This window comes from Cyanistes caeruleus, chromosome 3, assembly GCF_971803275.1.
Source record: "Cyanistes caeruleus chromosome 3, bCyaCae1.hap1.1, whole genome shotgun sequence".
NCBI lineage: Eukaryota > Metazoa > Chordata > Aves > Passeriformes > Paridae > Cyanistes > Cyanistes caeruleus.
The window spans coordinates 46,421,588-46,443,853 of record NC_141703.1 but is presented as its reverse complement, the minus strand read 5'-3'; the positions used below and the strand labels follow the sequence as shown (position 1 = coordinate 46,443,853).

General features: G+C 35.6%; 2 long non-coding RNA genes across 2 annotated transcripts; one reads left to right on the top strand and one right to left on the bottom strand.

Moving 5' to 3' along the window:
• Positions 1–6,493: 6,493 nt before the first annotated feature.
• Positions 6,494–10,821, bottom strand: LOC147654129 (uncharacterized). The gene is made up of 3 exons (XR_015284509.1): positions 9,393–10,821; positions 6,927–7,704; positions 6,494–6,837 (listed from the first exon to the last, which is right to left on the bottom strand). It is a non-coding gene; the product is annotated as an uncharacterized LOC147654129 (long non-coding RNA).
• A 101-nt stretch (positions 10,822–10,922) lies between these two features.
• Positions 10,923–12,803, top strand: LOC111926142 (uncharacterized). The gene is made up of 3 exons (XR_015285458.1): positions 10,923–11,284; positions 12,082–12,166; positions 12,636–12,803. It is a non-coding gene; the product is annotated as an uncharacterized LOC111926142 (long non-coding RNA).
• The last annotated feature ends 9,463 nt before the right edge of the window (positions 12,804–22,266 follow it).

The window sequence follows — 22,266 nt, the reverse complement described above, 5'->3', positions numbered from 1 at the left end:
CTTTGACACCTTGTTCTCACCTTCTCACTAGGCATTTCTTCTAGTGTTAATCAACTCTTGCATTATTATTGACCTGAGATAAGGCCTTAAACTTATGGTTGATGGTACATTTTAAATTACTGTAATTATCATAAAGTATTGAAAAGTTTTGAAGATATGCCTAAAAATCACACTCCTTTAATATAACGTCCTTTTTTTTTAACCTCCTACTTCACTGCATATCATTGAATTTAATTCCTTTCTCACAACCATTTCTTTATTTTATATTAATAATGTTGCAACACTTCCCTAATGCTAGGTATGGTCTTATATCTTTCTCCTAAAAATATTAATGCAACCGTTGAGAAAAGTGCAGACAGAAATTAATTTGGGCTATAAATAAATAGTTCAAAACAAGTTCTATAATCTGACTATATATAATATAATCTGAAATACTTATATATGTTCCAGCTATTAGCAATACAGAAAGATTAATATGTTAAAAAAGTGTCAATTTCCTTACTGCTCTTGACTGGAGTTTCTGTCTGGAATGCCCTAACCCTCTTACCACCCCAGGTAATTGTTTACTGTATTTTCTTTTCAAAAATCAATATTATTAATCCTTAGCAGTATGTTTACCTCATGAATTTAATTTTTGGGTGGTAAATAGCCTACATTTCTTTTCTTTGTCCTTGTAAAAGTGTATGTGTCCTAGGTACATATAGTTTACATAATACAAGCCAAAAAAAATCAGTATAAAAAGAAGGAGTGGGGGAGGGTTATCCATCACAGGGATTTTCCAGTCTTTGCATTCAATTAGATTAATTTTCTGAACCTCTAAACAGTCTTCTGAAGATATCCAGGTCATTCTGCAAATATAAAGACCTATAACTGCAAGGTTATCATGATCCATTAATGAATCAATTAAGCAAAATAATATCAACAAGACATATAAATAATACGTTTACAAATGTAGCCGTCAGAGTGCTATGCTAGAGTTTCCATATCAAACTGTTCTATTTATAGGTAGAGAGAATGGTGCAAAGAATTTGTAGCCTAGCCAGGATGTAGAGGTTCAGAAACACAGTTATTGTAAATAGGCCAGCAGATGCTAACATCAATCAATGCCTAAGGAAGGAATGAAGGATGAACTAAGTCCAGTTTTACTGTATAATCCTTGTCAAGAAAAATAATGCTTTCTAAACCTCTATGAAATAAACTCACTTTTTTCCTAAGGCAGATTTTCAGGAAAATCTTGTCTTTTTTCAGATAGTTCAGGGCAACAAGGTTGATGGAAGGTCTGGAACACAAGTCATATAAGGAGCACTGAGGGAGTTGGGGATTATTTAGCCTGGAGAAGAGGAAGCTCAGGAGGCAACCCTAGCCAGATGAGGGTTGGGCTCTGCTCCTAGGGGTCCAGCCACAGGACAAGAGGACATAGCCTTAAGCTGCACTCGGGGAGGTTTAGGCTGGACATTAGGAAGTTCTTCACAGGAAGGGTTTGGGTGGATGCTTGTCTTATTTGTTTCTCTTTTTCTTTCTACAAGACTGAAACTGGACTAATTATTGTTTGACCATTTTGTTGTCCCTCATTTTTAAGGCTAAGAAATATAAACTTGATAACAACACAAAAAATAGTCCAAAAAATGGTCTCCCAAACTCTTAATCATCCACCCTTTTCAGTGGAAGCTTTCTGATTGTATGCCCGCAATATAAGTGTATTTATTTATAAATTTTACATGTACTATGTACTACCGAAGTTCTACTATTTTCTTCCTAAACCACAATGAATCAGGCTCTGCACCCTTGTCTGCACCAGCTTTCAGCCCACTTATCTAGATGAGGGTGAGGAAGGAAACAAAAATTCTTCAGTAATTTCTTTTTTTTTTTTTCTTTTCAGGACTGGGGGGTGGTGGTGGGGGAAAAAATTAACAAAAAAACTAAAAGAAAATATTGTTTGTTTCTTCAAGAACCCCTAAAATCTATTTAACATAATTAAGTCTTCGAATTCAGTGTGAGAAGATAAGGAAGGCAAAACAAATACCTTTGAATACTCTCCAAATCAAAACAACAAAACAGATTGCATCAATTTAATCTTGAAAAGACATGTACACTGTAGTCTCTCTATCACATTCCCATGACAGGAATTTCATTGACAAATATTATCTGTTCTGCTGAAGACACAATTTTCTTGGCTTTCATCCAGAAATGATTGCTCTCCTTTCTTATACACAAAACATTTAACGTATTTCTGGACATCTTCAGAAAGTAATTCTAAAGTTAAAATTATTTCCTGTATTGGCATCCTAGCTAATAATGGCAGTCAAAGATTAAGACTTGTAAGGTTATCAAGAATTCATTGGTAAAAACTGCTGTGTCAGCTTCAGCTCCTCAAACTCCATGCAGTCTCAGCAGAAGAGAGGGCTATTGTTAACATCACTGATCCTATTTTGTAGAGTTAGATTTTTTAGTTCAGGTAATCAAATTTTCAATGTATTTGGTTTTGGCCAGAACTGCAGATCTAATAACCAGGAGAGGAGATGAGGCTACAATTAGGGAACTATAATTGTTCATTAAAGTCCACTTATCTCAAATATTATATTACATGAAAATTAAAGTGGTCATGCCTCATATATATTTAGTTAGATAATCACCAGTTTGTTCTTTGTGATGTTTCACACAATTCTGAATCTGAAAATATTTATTACTTTCAATAGATATGTTATCACAAATTTGGCTGATAACATGCTAGGCTTCACTAAGTCCTTTCAGACTATCAGACAAAAGTAAAATTAGTACTAAAATATTTTAAAGTGTCATTGATTTTGAAGGAGGTGATAGATAATCTGTTTCTGAATCTATTTGGCAGCAATGAAACAAATGCATCTTAGTCCAAAATAAATATTAACAAAAGATAAAAAGGCATAACTTAAAGTATTTTTTTTCTGTATATTACTCTGGAACTTTTTTATTAATTTTCTTCTTCAGCCAAGCTCTCTGTCTGCAGGACTATTCAGTACTGAGAATCTTCATATTATACTTATGTTGTTCAGAATTTACATGACCTTAAAATGTCCTTCTGAATTTTACTATTTTTCTGCTTGAGTGTAACTTCTCTTTCAAATTTAGTCATAACATGCCACCTAGTTTTCATAGTTTTCTATTTGATTAGGAGTTACTTTCTTGTGAAGTTCAAATTCAGCCATAAATGAGAACATTATAGCACCAGATTGTTGTCTTCATGAGTGTAATTTCTAATTTAAGTCCGTATATTATTCATTAATAACTTGAATGACATATTAAATTTATGAATATATCAAATAAAAAATATAAATATATGGAAATTTAGAAAACAATTTAATCTAAGGGTATTTAATGAACATGAGGAAGCACACCTGCTTGTCTAGACATTCAGTAGCTATTGTACAATATTGAGCTGCAGGAAATAAACCCACACAAAACCAAATGAAAGGGGAAATCATATAAAAGAAGAGCATAATTCCAGGGAAATTGTTTTGCATTTCATATTCTCTGAATTGACTGTGTAACTCCTTCCTGTGCATCTCATTGGAAAATTCTATGTACCTCACTAGGAGACATTAAAAAGGAATTGCAGGTATCTACAACTAAGAGATTGTCCAGAAAACAGTTACTAGAATGCGCAGTCATTACCTAGCCTCAAAATCTGGGAATTCTGAAAGCACTTGTGATTTTGATTGATATTTTTCTGAGGGATCTAAATGTTCTTTTACTTCATATACCAAACAGCAAAAAGTTTTTGAGTAGACTCAAGCCTCGAGTATATTCAGAAATAAGATTTTGCTTTGAGCACATCAAGCCTAATTTGGCAGACATTCTCAGAATACGTGTTACAAACCAAGCTTTAGACAAAATACTGTTGCGTTTAAATGTAATTTAATTTTCTTATTGAGGAGCCAAAGTACTCATCTGAAGGTAGATAGAGGTTTGATTTCTACTTCTGACAGAGTGGTAAATACTGAGTCCCTGTATTTCTTTAGATCCATTTGTTATTTGTACAGTATACTGTGGAAGACCCAACCAAAAGTGCTCAATTCTCTTCACGAATCCTATGGGTAGTTAGAAGCCCAAACTATGATTTCATCTTTCAATTTTAGGATGACTGCATAAAATAGACTTTCCACGTTTCCAACTGCAACACCACTGCCTTTGGTAGCACCTCTTCACTTTCTTTCCCTTCCATTTCCAAAATTAATGTACATAACATATTGCATTTTTTGGTTTTGTATAACTTTTCACATTGAACAATTAAGTTTAGAATAATGATCCAAATTCCCACATCACTAAAAAGAAGTGAAGAGATACATGAGGGATATCAATTGTCTAATGATATAGGAAGGAGAAACTGCTGCATAGTGATCACACTTCCTTCCTTAAATTTTAAAATGAAACTAGATAAGAAATGCTAGACTTTTAACCTAGCAACGTGAATCTTACCTATTTTTTTCAAAAATAAAAATTTACAGGTGATATGTATTGTGAAAATTTATCATTAATTGATATGTGAAATTTTGGATTTACCCTGGCACCTAATAAGCCTCACACAGGTGCTTGTTCATTCTCCACACAGCTGGATGAGGAAGGGAATCAGAAAGGCAAAACTGAGAAAACTTGTAGATAGGTAAGTAAGAGGAAGGGTGTACGCTCAAGCAAACAAAACAAGGAAATCTTTCATGACTCTTTCCATGAGCTGGAAGGTCTTTGGCCATCTCCAGGAAAGCAGGGCTCCATCACACGTGTTACTCATGAAGATAAATGTCATAAATCACGACCAACAAAAACCAGAAACCAAACCAAATCAAAAAACAAACATACAAAAACTCACTACCAAACAAAAAACCTCAAAAAAACCCATCACCATGAAAACAGCAAAAAGAAGTTATGGCTTCTCAATCATAGACTGCGAGTTTTCAAGATTATAACTGTTAAAAAATATTAACTGCTTATGCCATTTCTGAAAATTTTGTGGTTTTATTTATTGTTTGTCAGGTTGACCTTGTTTGGCTGCCAGATCCTCACCCTCTCTCACTCAACAAGACACAGAGTTAAAAATAAGATGAAAAACATTATTAGTCAAGAGAAAGACAGTAAGATGTCTTGCCAAGAACACTTGGGGGTAAAACAGACTTACCTTGGGAAAAAAAAAAGTAGAATTTAATGCCGATTAAACTAGACTTGGATGGTGACAGACTGTCATGGGGTGGCTTTACCTTTAAGATAGCTTTGGGAGCTAAGGAAAGTTGAAGCTGCTGGTGACTGATGGGAGTCTTTCTCCTGACCAATTATTGGTCATTGGTCAGCAGTTTTGACCATTAAAAAGTTAAGTCAACCTGTGAACACTTCCTTAAGAAGGAAGCCCTAAAGTCAGGGCACTTTGGCTCTCTTTGTTTCCTGGCTGTGAAAGGTAACAGAGCTCCAGGCCTCCCGTTCCCTGCCCAGGCCATGCGGCCCCGTGGGGCAGGGGCTGGGCTGGGCCCAGCGGCTCCCGGCCGGGAGATGGGGCCTGCGGGGCTTGCCCCGGGCTCTGGCCGGGCCAGGCCGGTCCCTGGCTCGGCTGCAGTTTCTGCTGTGACTGAATTCACCAGAGACTGCCGAGTAAAGAAAGGAAAAAAAAGCTCTTGACCTGCGGCAGACTGAGACAGTGACCACACTCTCCAGAGCAGCCATGAAGAATCTTCCATCGCAGACAGCTCCAGCTGCTGCTCCAGCAGAGGTCACAGAGCCATCTACAAAACCTGGGCAAGATTTTAACCTTTTCATTACCTAGATGAGACTTGCAGATTAATCCTTTTATCCAGAGAGAGAAAAAGAGAGTAATAAACATATAAAAGACTTTATAAACTATCAGACAGGAAAGAAAAGAAGCTTCAGAAAAGGTAGAGAATAAGGAGATACTTTATAAGCTGAAATATTTTTCTGTTAAAGCTATGGAGATGGACAATAAGGTCTTGAAAAAACTCCTTTAATTCATGACAGAGTATATAGGGAAGAATAGAGTGTTCAAAGTGTGGATTTTGAGTAAAAAGTAGAGTAATTGTAATACAGTGAACTGCTGGAACAAGTGAAGCGAAAATTTGAAGCCTTGGGCAATGAGAAAACTGTTTTCCAGTGGAGCTCACAAAGACAGATGAAGAAGACTTTTGCCTTTGAATAACTCATCCTTAAAATGACATCCCTAGAGTCATGGCCCATACATACCTCAGAGTGATGTGAAATGGGAGGAGTGAATTTCTGATGACAAGATTTCCGGGCAGCTTGCATCAGAAAAATAGAAAGCTATAATAGAAATAGTTTTTCTTGGGAAAAACTCCATACATTAGCAGAAAGAGACTACTGTTTCTCTACAAAGACTGATGAAAAGACTCTAGCAAGAACTGGGACTGTTTTAAACACCAAAGTTCCAAAGATTTTGTCTCTGTTGTCATGTGAACAAGAGAATGGTGGGTAGTAAGGGATAAAAAAAGTTTTCTGGAAGTTTATTCTGGTGTTCTTATTCTTGTAGTTTGTTAATAAACTTTATTCCTTTTTAAATTTTAAGCCTGTTTTGCTCTTGCTCTAATCCATATCTCACAGCAAGAAATAAGTAATTTTTTTAGTTACTGCTTTAAAACCAGGACACAGACAAAGGAACTACAGAAGATTTGCCTCAACTTTACTGATGTACCTCCATCTCCCCTGTTTTGAGAGGCCCAGAAGAGATGGGAGGGGATGGTTGTTGTCAGTTCGTAACTGTTGCTCTTTGCTACTCCTTCCTTCTCACACCTTTCTTCTTCTCCAGTGAAGGGTTCTTTCCATGAGCAGCAATTCTGCAGGATAAACCTGAAGAATAAATCTCCAATGGCTGTAGCTCCTGACAGAACTCGCTCCTTTGTGGCCCTCCATGGGCTGCAGGTTGCTTCAAGAAATACCTGTATGATCCACCATGGTCCTCTTGATGAGCTCTAGGGAAACCTTTGATACAGAATCTAGAGCATCTTCTCCTCCTCCTCCTTCTTTTCTGACCTTGATGTTCACATGGTTGCTCCTATTTTTTCTTTCTTCATGCTTCACTGCTTATGCAACATTTTGCCCATTCCTTAATAAGTCTTCCCATCAAGACCCATGACTGGAGGACTCAGCCATTCACTGTGGTCTGTCTGCTGGAGCCAACTGGAGCTATTTGTGCCCAACACAGGGCAGCCTCTTCTCACAGAGCCCACCCTGTCTACCAAACCCTTGACCCCTTAACCCAATTCAACTGTACATCAGTACCCTTAAATAATTGGATTGGTTCTGAGAGCAAGAACAAAGCTTCAATGTAAGTTGGCCATTCTGATCAGAGAAGTTATTTTACCAGGCAGAGGTAATTCACAATATGTAGAGTAAATAAGAACACCACAGACACAATATTTGAAGGCTTATAGATGTGAGAGACTGTGATTTGTGGTAAAGGACAGAATGGAGTTTTCAATCAATATTTTCCCATTTTTTTCCAATCCATTTAATAGGAGTGACAAAAATAAAGCAGGATAAAGTTCAAAACTAAAAGATCCCATCTTGATACAGTGAAAACAGCTTTCAAGTAATTTCCTTTGCACAATGGAAATTCTTTTTCTTCTTTAGAAATGGTATAAAGTGGATGATGACTTTTTGAAGTTAGTCATTTCTCTAAGGGTTACCTTATTCTCAGATCCTATGTGATAGAGGCTAATCAAAACAGTATCCAAAGGCACCCATAGAGGAAAGCAACAGAAAGCTGTATAGAGTTGGTATTCTTTAAAAATAACAAGCATAAATGATTGTAGATGGTATAATAAGAAAAATACCAGGGTGACTGAAAACAGGTGGAAGAACAGATATGTGCTAAATAATCAGGTGTTAATGCTAAATAGGGTGTAAATGCTATGGTTTGGGTGTCTAGTGACACAGGCATACACATCTAGTGCCACCATTATCAAAGGGTATCTGAGTGACATTGGCAGACATGGCACAGAGTCTGAGAGACCTTAATACACTTATTAAAGAGCAGAACCTGGAAGCTGAGCAAGATATCCCGGGACATTACAAATGGCACAAGACCCCAATGTGTAAATAACTGAACTGGGCATATTCACACAATAAGTACATGCTCAGGAAACGAGATGGGCTTGTTAATACTACTGCTTGTGGCAAAATGTTTTGCATTTTGTGGAAAATGTGTCATTTTGTTCAATTCTATCGTAGGATGAGCCTCTATCAAAGCTCTCCATAACCCTGAGCTACTAAAATTGTAGCTGTGTCCTGTCTTCAGAGATGTGGGAAGCATGATCTGGACCTCTATTTTCAGTAGTATCTTCACTTCTGGGTCATATGATATAACTAAATATGGGGGCGTGGGAAGGGGACAAAGAAACAGTAGAATGTTATGAGATTAATTTTTGAAAGGTGTTCAGTGTTGAAGGGTGTTCAGAAAAGTGTTTTTTACATTTTTTAAATGTCAAGGGTTGCATTTTATTTATTAGAGTGCTAATAGTAATACTTATGTATGGTTCATTTATTGCCAGCTAATTTTATGTCATTATGAGAGATGAATAAGCTTCATCTGTCCTGATTTGCATTAAAATAGGTGACTTGAGATGATTTTCCCTGAAATAAACATGAAAAATATAGATTTGGTAGCCCGAACTCAGGTAAAAATTATTTAACTATATTTAATTAATTAAAATAGAAGGATTATTATGTACTTTGGACTAGAATTATTTTAATATGATCTTTAAACTTTCAGGAGAAGAAAATCAGGACAAATAATTACATTTAAGCAAAGGTATTAGGTAAGGACTGATCCTCAGACTATTGAAATGGGTAGAAATAATCATACTGTTTTCAGCATCATTTTGTTTAAACCATAATTGCATATATTGAGATTTTTTTTTTTTTTAATCTTGTTTCATGCCTGGGTGGAGGCTAAAAAAGAATACTGATCTTAACAAACTGTAAAACCACCAGATTTTCTACAGGCCAATACTACATATAGAGTCTATGCAAGAACAACTTCCTAATGAAGATTCAGAATTTTTTAAACATATTATAATTCAGTTTTATCATATATGAATCTTATCATCATTACATTTTTCCAGTATTACACAGTCCTTTTAATACTATTTGCAATTGCAACTGAAATTAGGGTTACAGAAACAAACTAACTAAAAACCACAACAGGAAAAAGCAACCACAAAAAAAAATTCCTGTGTTTTTTTCAAGTCACATATTAGCACTTTTATTTTACTATTTCAATCCCAAGAAGGAAAGTAAATTCTATATCAATGTGAGTGTAGCATTATGTAATTTTAATTCTTCTAATGGCGTCTCATCTACAGAACTATTCTGTTGTACTCTCCCTTTCTCTCATAAAATGCAAAATTTAAAATGTGATTCTTCCCTAAAGGTACAAAAAAGAAAAAACCCTGGTTTTTTTCTAGGTTGTGTCTTTTTGAAGATGTGTTTCCAAAAAACGGCCAGCCAGAGAGAGAGAGGAATCAACTTAAAACCTAATATTAATTTTTACCATTTTCCTTAGGACGACTCTTGGAAAGAGTCATATGTGGCACTTTCAGACAGGCAGTCAAGAGTCTTTTAATCTGTTTGAGGGGTTTTTTTTAATATCTATGGGGCAGTTATCCACATGTTACAAATTCTAATTACATTGATCAGTGTTTGAGAAGTATTACAGTGTTTTTATAAGAAATTTAATTTTTCTGGATGTCATTACATTTTTTTGAAGTAGCAATGAAATTTAAACAGCTGAATTTGTTTCATACTTCTTTTATCTCTCTCCATTCAGAAGTTTAGGAACTTTTCATATTTTAGTGCTATACTTTGTAGAGCTTTCAGTATTAATTTAGCACATCACAATATGTATTTACACTTTGTGTTGATTCTCCCTAAGGATTTACTAATTCAATATGAATATATTCAAATAAAATATTATGAAAAAGTTTACCTTAAAACCAGCCATCATATAAACCTGTATTTTTTTCCCCAACAACTTAGGGTTTAATCAAAAATTTTGGAAAGTATAACTTAATTTTCTGAAAGCACTGAAATGCATTGGCAAGGCTAATTATGTTTAACTGAAAGCTACTTTCTATCAGTTTTCTAATTAGGTACTGCTGCTTTACAAGCACAGAAATCATTGACTGCATTGCAGTTCTGAGTTATGTGAAACTGTGGGGGACAATGGTGATTTGTTGTGATCAGTGTGATTAGACTGACAGTCGGTAATTCTTTTCTATAAAGATTATCCATAGCAGGTTTTCTGAAGCTCTCCAAGAGGCAGGAGGGGAGGGGTAGGAGGGGAAGAAAACTGATAAGCTGTGGAAGAGTCTGTAGACCTGAGTCAGCTGAGAAAGTGAAAAATATTGTAGAGGGAGCTCATACTTTTGAGACATGTGTCTTAAACAGATCAAAATTTACAGAGGGAAAACACTCATATGAAATGTTTGCAAAATCCTAAAGGTCCAACCCCCAAAAATACTCCTGAAAATCCACCATCCTAATCAACAAATCAACCAACCCTGAAGAAAGAAACAAGCAAAAAAGAAGCCAGGCAGAAAAGAGCAATTGGGTAATGGATCAGTGGTGTCCCAGCAGGGCACAACTGGGAGCGCACAAACATTCATGGCTGCATTGCAGTGTGCGAGTGTGCACGGCACCGCTGTGATAGGAGCTGCACAGCTGTAGCATGTGGGCGTGCAGTGCCCTGCTGTGAGGGTGTGAAAGGCACTGCTGCAAGTGTGCAGCTTCCAGTCAAGGTGTGTGAGTGTGCAGGACACTGCTGTGAGTGTTGGATGTAGTGGAAGGTCTGGAATGTCCAGAGCTGCAGTTGGTGATGTCACAGATGAGAACCTCTGGGCAAGGATAGAGGGACAAACAAATGAAGTGAGTGTCATCATGGGAGTTTGCTATTGGCCACCCACCCAGGATGACAACAAATTATTCTTTAAGGAACCAAGGGACACCTTTGAAAAAGCCATCTTTTCCTTGTGGGGAAATTCAATTTGACAGATGCTAACTACACAGTTGGTACAAATAGGTCCAGGAGATTCCTAAAACACTGATGTGAAAAAATTTGGTACAGATACTCAGGGAGCCAAACTGGAGACATACACTCTGAAATTTGTGGCTTGTTCCCAGAGAGAGTGTCGTGGGTGAAGTGGTAGTTGGTGGACAGTGACCACACAGTCACCAAGCTTCAAATCTCTGATGCCTTGCCTGCATCCAGCTTGCTCCCAGGATGGACCAGGCACAGGTGAGTACAGTAGGAAAATCAGCAGTTTTTATTAATGTGCGCATGATGAAGCCACCCTAGGTCACTCCCTCAATGCCACACCAGCTCCTGGCCAGCTGCCATTTCTGGGAACTGGCCTGATACTGGCAGCTTTCCCACTATCTATGACACTGGAACAGTCTGTGCAGAGCCTGGAGCCCCTGCTCTGAAGCAGGAGGGCTGCTCCCTTGCTCCTGGGGGCATGGGACTCCAGCTGGTGAGGTGAGGGGAGAGGCTGGGTGGGCAGCAGGGGCTGTGCATGGCAGGGCTGTGGCTCTCTGCCCTTGCTGCTGTCACCAGCTCTCTGAATCCATCAACAACTTAAAAATGGGTTCTCCTGTGAAATATATCATTTGCAATCCTCAAAAATCATGAGTTCAAATTTTTGTGCACACTAGAAATAGTTCCTTTTATGATTTCAACAGATAGTACCACTCAACGTTTCTAGATGCATTCAGTGGAGTACTGGGCCTCTGCAATTGCAGCTCTCTGGCCAGAAAAATAGGTAGATTGTTGTGATTCTCAACAAACCATAATTAAATTAATGGCATGCTCTCTTTTTTCCCTAGCAAACAGCAGCTGCTATAGGAGCCATATTTTTTTGGTTCACCTGATAACATGATTTTCTGCAGTTTATATTCAAAGTGCAGGAAACCATCACTTATTACCACAATGGCTGCAAATGATGTAGTTCACCATCCGTCACTCATTCCGAAATTACTGCAGCTTTAACAACTATTATTTGAAATCCTAAAATTCATTTTAATGCTACATCTCAGGTTTTCTGTGGTATGAAATGTTCCTTTCTGCTTCAGTGCTGTTAATCCAAGAAATGTACTGGATCCAAGCAGCGTCCTTATGATGGTGAGGAATTATTCTTGTAAGAGCCGTGTGGAAAAAAAGAATAAAGTGACTGCAGCAGCCACTTCTGCCTGAAATCACAGAAGCCACATTCCTGGACAGTTAGCAGAAATAAGTTAATGCACTGATCTACATATATCTGCTACAACCAGCTTGTTACTTTAAAAATGAAGCCAGCAGGACAAGCATAGATCTTTACAAATATTTCATGCATGTTTCATATGCAGAACTAGATTATCCCCATTTTACTGCTGGCTCTGTATTTGTGCAACAGCCCTGCTGATCTCCCAGAGGACACAAAAGAAGGAGCTGTAATCTGCTGGTATTTTGGCAGCTGATAGTAAAAGCATGTTCAAATACAGTAATAAATTCCCATTCCTTATATAAAACCACTCTTCCAAGGGGACAATAGTGGGTGAAATGTTGCTGATTTGTGTAGGTGCATCATAATTATTTTTATTCTTACTTTGAGGGATCAAGAACTTTCAGTTGCCAGAGGCAAGAAATTGGACATGACAGACCAGTGAGTTGCGTAAATCCTGTGCTTATTTTTGAAGTACTCCCTGCCAAATTCGAAGAATTGGCAAGTCATCTGTGCTTATTATAAAGTTTTATGTTAATAAAATAAACCTGATCAAGAGCTACATTCTTTCTTTTTTCTCATAACTTAGCAAGCCAGTATTCCAAGACATTTCTTTGGACAGTTCAGTACTTGCAAAAATCAGAAGACATAGGCCAGTATATAAAGTGAACCTAAAAGGTCTTGCTGGTTATTTCGTTATTTTTGTTGCATTTTTTAATATCTTAAGATTTATTGGGGTGGTTTACTTTGTATAAGAAGCTTTCCCAAAAATTGCAATACTTGCTGCTTTAGACCTTTTTTTAAAAAACTTGTTCTGGGTTCCGCACCTTGGTGACCTTTCCTCTCATCCGGTCAGTTTGCCACGGATTCAAGATCTTATGTTTGCTGGGGTGTGTGAATCTGTGAAGACTACAGGCGCAGTTTTCTCTCTGGAGTCCTTTCTGACTGGAAAGATATTTGTGATTTGTCAGCAAATTTAACAGCTTACCAGTGTACAAATTTGTACCAGTGTGTACAAACGGACAATAATAATATATTGTCACTATATAGTATCTATTCCTAATAGTGACTTTTCCAGCTGTGTATATCAAAATATATTGGTGTCTGTTGTAAGATTTTGAAGAGATTTCTAAGCAAAATCTTTCCCCATCTATAGGTATTGAGAAAAGAATTTGAGCAATCTCTCTTGCTCTCCTGTAATTAATTCTGTAATCTCATATAAAATATGATGATTTCCAAGACAGCCCTTTATTGTGTAGTTTCTTCCCTATTAATACTCTGGATTAATCTTCTCTAAAAATTTGTGTGAAAACTTTGGGGGCTGTTATGTCTAATTCTTAAACTGGTAACATTTAACCCAAATCTGACAAGCCAGTTATATATAATTTACTTCTTAAAGTACATTTGATATAATGGTATTATTTAATATTACTTAAAATCATAGTTCCATGGTATATAACATTACTGTATCTACTAAAAAAGGCCTACAGGGTAATAAATAAAAAAATAAATTTAGGATATGATTTATATTTATAATATGTTTGAAAATATTCACATATTTTCATATATAATATTATTATAATTTTATGTGTATTATTCATACACATTTAGATGTGTATGAATACATAAAAAATATTTTTCTTCCTTTTTTGTAAGAATTTAATTCTATCTGTTGTATGAAAACTCGCCTTCTTTAATTTCCAAACTCCTTGTTTGATTTCCAAAACCCTGTGTAGAAAGTCTGTTGACAGCAGTAAAGCAGTAGATAGGAAACACCTTTTTTTCTGTTGTTTCTTCTTGTTTATTCCACTTTCATAGAACTTGGAAGAGTACTATCACCTTAAGATGTCACACTTCTGTCTTTCACAGCCAGTTACAATACTTAAAATGTAGCTGGATGCTGTGATTGAGAGCTTGTGTTCTCCTCCGTGTTATTTACAGTGCCCTTGTACCCCTTGATATGCTGTGTTTAGCAGCAGGCACAAACCAACCATAACACAAAGATTTACTTGTTGCTGCCAGATTTTTTTTTTAAAAATTACTAAAATGTCAAGACTTTCAAGCTTTTCACTCTTTCAAGCTTTCTGACACTTTTGTACTCACAGAAGAACAACACAGCAAAGCTATTGTTATTTGTTGTAATCCTTTGTTATAGCAAGTGCAGTCACAAAACTTCATGTCTAGCAGAGAAAGGATTTCAGAATATTTTTCTCTTTGAACTACATTTCATCAACTGCTGCTATGATATTACTTTTTTTTTTTTAAGCATAAATTAAAGGAATGCGATAGTAAGTCCTAATTTTTTTCCATTTAATTTTACAGGTGTTCTTTGATATTTATTGGTGTATCCAAAAATATCACAAATTGTCCTAAAAAGGAGATAATATCAAAAATATCACAAAATATCCTAACAAGGAGATAGGTACCCCTTTCAGATATGCAAACTGAGTGTCAGTTATTTTTTTAGTTAATTTAAATATTTTAGCATGAATGATGGTGGACATGGTGGACTCACTCTACAGATGATCTGTTATTACTTTAAGAAGTTAGCCAGAAGGTATGGAAGGTGTGGCTGGAATACAGTTGGAAGTCTTTTCTACTTATTAAGTAAGTCATATGAATATTTATAAAGTACAAACTATGTGTATGCATATATATATGTATACATATATATATATATGCATATGTATATATGCAACATTAGCAAAACTTATTTAACTTCGCAAAAACCTTAAGTTCTTCTGTATCTTCCAGTTCCTTCTTTGTTGTGTCTTATGTTTCAGTTCACTATTAGAAATACTGACATGGTAAACAAATACTACTTTTCATAGCATAGGCTCTCACCAGAAAGATATTATCTTATCTACCTAAGAATTCACATAGCATTCTTATACACTTTTTATGAAGCATTGATTAGATATGTATAATGAAATTACTAGCACTGATAATTTCGGCAGTAATTTAAAAGTGGTCTTGATTGCTGAATTCCCAAGGAAATTATCTGTAACAGATGATTTGATTTGATTAGTTGCACCTTACTTCTTTTAAATTATGTGAATATTAAGTAGATGAAAACAACCCAGCTCCCGAGTCATATGTTTTTTTTCTGTTCTTTTAAGAAAACCAAGTGCTTAGTATAGAATCCAGTCAAATTCTGGACAGAGACGTTTGCCAAACATCACCATGAAGCTCCTGCACTGTCTCCACTCCTATTTGGACTGCCTTATTCTTTTTAATTTTTACAGTACATGAGCAGATGTGAGGAAATGGGACATTCTTTCTTCCTAGCAAAGTCATGTTAAGGTATCAGATGTGCTATTTTTTCAAGATAAAGACAACAATTTATGCAATTTCTTTAAGATGTGAGACAATTTATAGCAATGAGCTTAATCTAATGGATTGAGAAAGATAGTCATGGATCTAATTTTTTTGCATTGATGGCAATGTACCCCGCAGAGGTTTGCTTAAAGCAGAATAGGTGATGCTGTCAAAAGGAGCAGCTCTTGAAGAAAAAATCTTCACAGGCCTGTTATAGAGCCTTCTAAAAAGCTGACTTTAAACATGTCAGCTCCTTTTTCCCCCTCATTGTGTATGGATCTGTACAGGAGTTTCAATAGATTTACAAGTAAAATCTCAAAGACAAGTTTATTCCTAACATTTAATTAAAATTCAAGTTTCTATTTTATATGATAGGAATTTTATCTATAATCCTCTCAATTTCTTAGCGTTAACCACCGCTACAGTATCGTCCTCCAGAGTTTAATATCAATAGAATATTATGGGATTTCAGGCTCTTAATTAAGATTAGATTTCATTTAGCCACCTATAGCTAAGGAAGATGAAAGCAGAACTTGGAAAGCATACAGAAGGAAATTACTCTAACTCATTCAACTGATGAAAGATGAACAGCATATTGAAGTTCTGGATATAATACAGAACTAAAGTTACCAATGTTTAGGTCAAACAGTGTGCAGGTTAAACAGGCAGTGCATAACTAAAATTGACACTTCACAGGCTAGTCAACCAATCAAATTGTGGAGCTACATTTACTGGGGTTACCAAGAAAGCAGATATTTCTTAATCTATCTTAATAAAAATAATTTAAAAAACCCCCACCAAGCCCACAGCTCAAAACAGAATTAAACTCCCCAACCCACCCAGCAAAACCCAATAGATCCACAAATACAAAATGCCAAAACCCTACAGCATAAAAAATATTCCTAGGCACTGAAAGGCAATCAGCTCCACTGCTAGTTGTTAAAATGGCTCCAAGTATGCTTCTGACCTTTGATGACAATCAGTCTCTCCAAAAATTCCTATGGATGGTCCATGAATTATGATCATAGCCAGGCATCTTTCCCAGCAGTCAGTTTAAGTTTGCCCTCCTGATTTAGAGAGTAAATATGTTTGTATTACTACAGCTTTGGGCTGTTACATATCATCCATCAAGTTATGTATTTAATTTATTTTTAGAGATACATCTAGTGTGAAAAAAAATAGGAGTAAAACTATATACTTAAACCTTAGAAGATAAACATCACCATAAAATGCAGCAATAAGTGTAAAAAGGGCATATACTCCCTTTTAAAGCTGGACAAAGATAAGTGAGTCGCTGTGATAGGAGAAGCAAAGACTGGATGAAATTCTTCATAGATAATAGAGGCAAAATAGATGCAAGTTGGGACTAAATCTAATGAAAAAGTCAGGGAGTTTCATAGTGAAATGAAAAATTGAAAAGCATAGAGTTTATTAAAATAACACAAGAATAAAGTCAAAAAAACCCAGTCATAATAGGCATAAAAATTTGTCAAGAATTTCACATCAACAGAACTCACTAATTGGATACATGTGAAAAGAGATGTACTAATTGTAGTAGCTAGATAAAAACAAACAAACAAAACCCCCAAAAAAACAGAAAGAATTTTCTAATGACTCTGAGGCTGAAAGAAAACTCTTAATAAAAAACTCTAAGACTTAGGACTCCAAAAGTTCATTTATCCAGTAGTTAATTCTACAAGTATAACCCCTCTTTTGCTAAGGGAGAGATGACTTGAGGAGCAGACTAGCATTACCATTTCTGAAGGCTTTGATCAGGCAAGAGATTCAACAGAGGATAGATTTACTGATGCTTTTAGAAGATAGGAGTAAGAAATAAAAAACAAGAAATATCCCCTTACATAGCAAATAGATAAAGGATAAAAAAAGGATAAAGTAAACTTTCTGTTAATGTATAAGAAAGGCAGGGGAAAGGGAGATGTGTCCACAAATTCAAATAGTTTTCAAAAGAAGAGCTTTGGTTTGAGGCTAAAGAAGTAAAGCAATAAATTAAAATCTGTCTAAAATCTAAGATAAAAGGTAAATGGTATCGGTGGCTAAAATACTAACACAGAGAATAGTAGAACAAATTATTGAAAAAGAAAAAAGGTAGGTCATACTAAAATTGAAGCTGAAATTCATATGTTCCTTCATCTGCCAGGAAAAACATTTTACAATTAGTAAATCAGAGAATGCCCGCCTTACCCTGGAACTTGAAAAATGTGTTGTAAAAATTAATGATCAAATTTGACTATGGTATATGGGATACTATAAGGAACAGTGTTCTTAAACCAGAAGTTTAATACACTTTCTCTTTCATTCTATCTTTCACATGCAAAGATTTAAAAACAGTAAATAGGATGATAAAATTCCCCATGCAATTTTACATAAGTCAACTTAACAATAAAATCAAACCTGGTATGCACTTCAGTATCAATACCATATCAGAAAATAAAACCAGACTTTCAGTTCTAGAGCACAGCAAGAAAAATGAATTAAAAATTACTTACAAAGAGTGGTTTGCATACAATGCTGTTAGCTGCTGGCAATTTAAATAGGAACTTTCAATACCAGGGCTACTTCTAAAAAAATACATGTAAAAATATTATACAAAATTGTACCATAAAATCTTTTTTTCTTATAATAGATTTTAAAGTCCTCAAGAATTTTTTTCAAGTTTGAATTAAAGACATGAAGATATGTGGTTTAAGCTTACCTCAGTATTTAACAAGATTAAGAACATGTTGACACATACCAAATCAAAGGTGAAGAAAAAATATTCCTCATTCTACTTACAGGCAGTAATTAGAAAAAGTAGACAAAGATTCTCTGCTATAAATTATGTATTTTTCCTAAATCATTATTTTTATTCTTCTGAACTTGTTACTAGAAAATAGCCATGCTAGGGAAAAGTAGCTGTACAATGTTTCTTGACTTTTTCTTATTCATATTAGATTCCAGAACATGGGGATTTTATATGATATGTGGATTTTTCCTGTCACAAATGTGGGTGATAATGAACTTCATATGGGCATCATTAAATAAAATACTTCATTGTCTAATCTTTAGCTCAGAGAGGAGGCAGCACAGTACAGCTCCCATCCACAGTCCCATGAGCTAGTCTTGAACAAGCTTGATATTTAGCTCTTCCCCCATTTCTCTTCTGGGCTGCTTCATCTGCCTCCTTTCAAAATCTGTCTGCAGAGGGAGCTGAGTGTTAACAATTTGATGAGAGGAAATTGCTGCCGTTTAGTATCAGGGGCACCAAGTCTTTCATTGCTCATCTATGTTGAAATACATAGCCACCTACAGAAGTGGTCACTGGTTTCATCCAGGCTACTTCTATTTATTGCACTCAGGTGCTCTGTGAAGCGCCTTCTTGATTTGGTATCAGGTGAATCAGTAGTCTTACTATCCCTAGATTTCCTGAAGTTTGTCAGGTAGAAGGCTTCCCTGAAAAACTACGTAGGTATTACAACTTTGCAGAGAAACACAGAATATAAACCTCTATAGCGTGTTCCAGTTTGCAAAATTGCTAGTTAACAGAAAAAACTTCTTTCTTACAAGTTGAGGGTTCAGTAACAGGTATATGAGATATATAAAAAAGTTTAGCAGTACTGCACATTTAAATCTGAAACAAAAATCTCAAAAGATGAACTAATCACCAAATAAGAAAATGTACAGAAAAAAAGTGCAGTTAAAAACATATTTGCATATTAAGAGTAAAGAAATAGAAATGTGCAAGTGTTTACATAGGTATATACAGAAATGAAGAAGGATGAAAAAATATCTGAGACTTTAGTAATAGAACAAAATGCATAATGCATAAAAGGATGATGCACTTTGTAACCTATTTATTGGATAAAAAAGAAAAAAATAATTACAAAGACAAGGCTAGCAGACTCATTAGATTCAAGTGATTAACTTTTGATTTTTGTTCCTTTCATCTTGGCAGAATTCCACATTAAATTACAATCTACAGAAGTAGCAAGATTCAATATTCTTTCTCAGCAGTATCTCTTGGATAGCAACTACTTGAACTCAAAGTCAGATTTCATAACTGAGAATTGCTTTCCAGGACATGAACCATGAGATAGTTAATAACCACAGACCACAGTTTCTTAGGACTAGAGAAGTACAGGAAAACAGATTGGTTAATATGTTTCCTAGGAAAAAATACTACTTTTGGAGCAACCATTTGGGAATGTAATAAGGCTTCCTGGACACTAACTGTGAAATTGTTTAATAAAAGCGGATAATTCTCTTTATCACCAGAAAAAAAGGCAAACCAAAGCAAAACTTCTGAAAATGTTTCTTCCCTTAACATGTTAAATCAGTTGTGAAGAAACACTTCAAAAGTGTACAATTCTTGGTGCAAAAAAAAGAAAGATAACAAATTTGTTTGGTTTTTGGTTTTTTTCACTCAAAAACTTTTCCAGATGAGCATAACTGGATATGACTGGGAAGTTATAAAAGACATCAAGATAAAGGTTTTATAAAATAAATATTTTATATATATGTACACACACACACACACACACAGAGTGGTAAAAATTCTAGCACTTATAAGTGCAGCTTAGAGTCGTTGTTGTCAGCCCTCTGAAATCATTGGCTCAATGTGAAACATCTGCAATAAAAGAAATGGACAAAATGTTTCAGATCATCAGGAAAGACAATGTGAATACAATAGAGGTCATCATCTTGCTGCTGTATAAAACTTTGTTGTGTTGACATCTTAAAAATTGCACAGTTCTGCACTTTGAGCCTGAGGGAGGATACAGTAGAGTAAGAAAAGGTACAGAGAATAAAAACTAGATTGATATAGGAGATGGAGCATCAGCTTTGAGAATGAAACATGAAAACAATTAGGATACACTTTAGAGAAGAGACAGACAAGGAAGTTAGTTAAGCTTTAAACATTCATGAATGTGGCAAATAAATTAACACTACATTTTAAATATATAAGAGGAAATACCTCTTTGCAAAACAGGCAATGAATTTCTGTGAGACTGCTGTCTTAGGAGACAATACTAGTAGGTTTGAAATGGTATTAAACAGATCAATTAAGAACAGGATATCAGCAAAAAACAGAGAGAACAGCAGGAGATACACCATCTTAGAACACTAGTAAAAGGTTAAAAACCAGGGAATTTGGGGAGATGGTTAAGGGTTTGAAGGAAACAGCCAAATTCCTCTGCCTTCTTTTCATGGCCTGTCCCATTGCTATTCCTGTAGACAAAATATTGGGCTAACTGAACTGCTGTTTCCCTTTCGACGGGCCCTGAAGGCTTCAGGCACCTGACCAATCAGGGGGTGAGGATCCCATCACAGGAGAGGCAAATATAACAGCAGACAGACCACGATCCATAAAATCTAACAGTTACTTGTCCAAATGGGACCTGGACCAGAACTGCTGCTGAGAGCAAAACCCATGGTTCCTTCAGTGGTCAAGGACCCCTCAGCCATTGTTTGATTCCTGTGAGGATTGAGTGACTCATGTTCTATTTTGTGGTTGGAGACTCCATTAAAAGGTTCTTACACTGACACAGCAGACCAAGTATTAAGATTTGACCTGATCTGTGGAGGGTCCAGGTGATCAGGAACTGTAAGCTAAGCTGTCCTGTAAAATTCTCTGTTACACTACTTATAAAACTATACTACAATGATTTTGTTTATAAGAATCTGTGCTATTCTGATCGTAAGATTCCATACTATGCTAATCAGAAAAATCTGTGTTTAAAAAAAATAAATTAACTGTAACTGTGGTTAAGTACTGTTGTCATTCTGCCAAGGATCCCCAAAAGAACCTATCTGTCCCCATAGTGTTGAGTGACAAGTCTCTATGTTTTTAATGCAAATGATCTTAATCTTGCCTTCAGAAGCTAGAGAAATAATTGAAATGGAACTAAATAAATTAGTACAGCTATGGAAAACTGACACATATTTGTTTTCAATCTCCAAAGTTATTTGTATGTATGATAAGTATTTTGGATGGAGAATAAACAGATGAAAAAATGCATCCAACTATTAAAAAACCCTTTAACAGATCCTTGTAGGGTTGTGTTGGGTTTTGTTTGGGGTTTTTCTGGTTTTGTTTTGTTTTTTGTTTTTTGTTTTTTGTTTTTTGTTTGGGTTTTTTTAAGAAACAAATAAACTATGTAAAAAGATACAGAAGTATTGTCATTGATCATAAAATAGAAAAAATAAGGAGCACAAAGCAGAACAGCAAAAATACAACAATCATGCATATGACACTGTAGATAGACTGTTATTATTTATGGAATGTAATATTGATACTAAAGAAGAATAATAAGAATTCTGAAAATTTTAGCAGAATCCCATGATCTGTGAAAATCTGTGGTTCTGTGAAATTTGAACCAATATAAACAATTTGTGTTTAAATCTAAAGAGAACCGCAAAACTCAGGAAGTACAACTACACTACATGAATAGCACAGAGACTGATACCAAAACTTCTGTTACAGAGGAATAGATAGTATAGATGTCACCAAGCTGAGCGGTACACTTCATGTGCTTGACAAAAGGGATGCCACCTAGAGGGACTTTGGGACACACTTGAGACATGGACCTGTACAAGGCTGATGAAATTTCAAGTGAAAGTAAGGGGCATAATCTCTTGCCGGGACTGGCTGCCTGTACTTGTCATCACACAGCCCCAGATACCCTCAGTCGTGTCTGCAACTGGA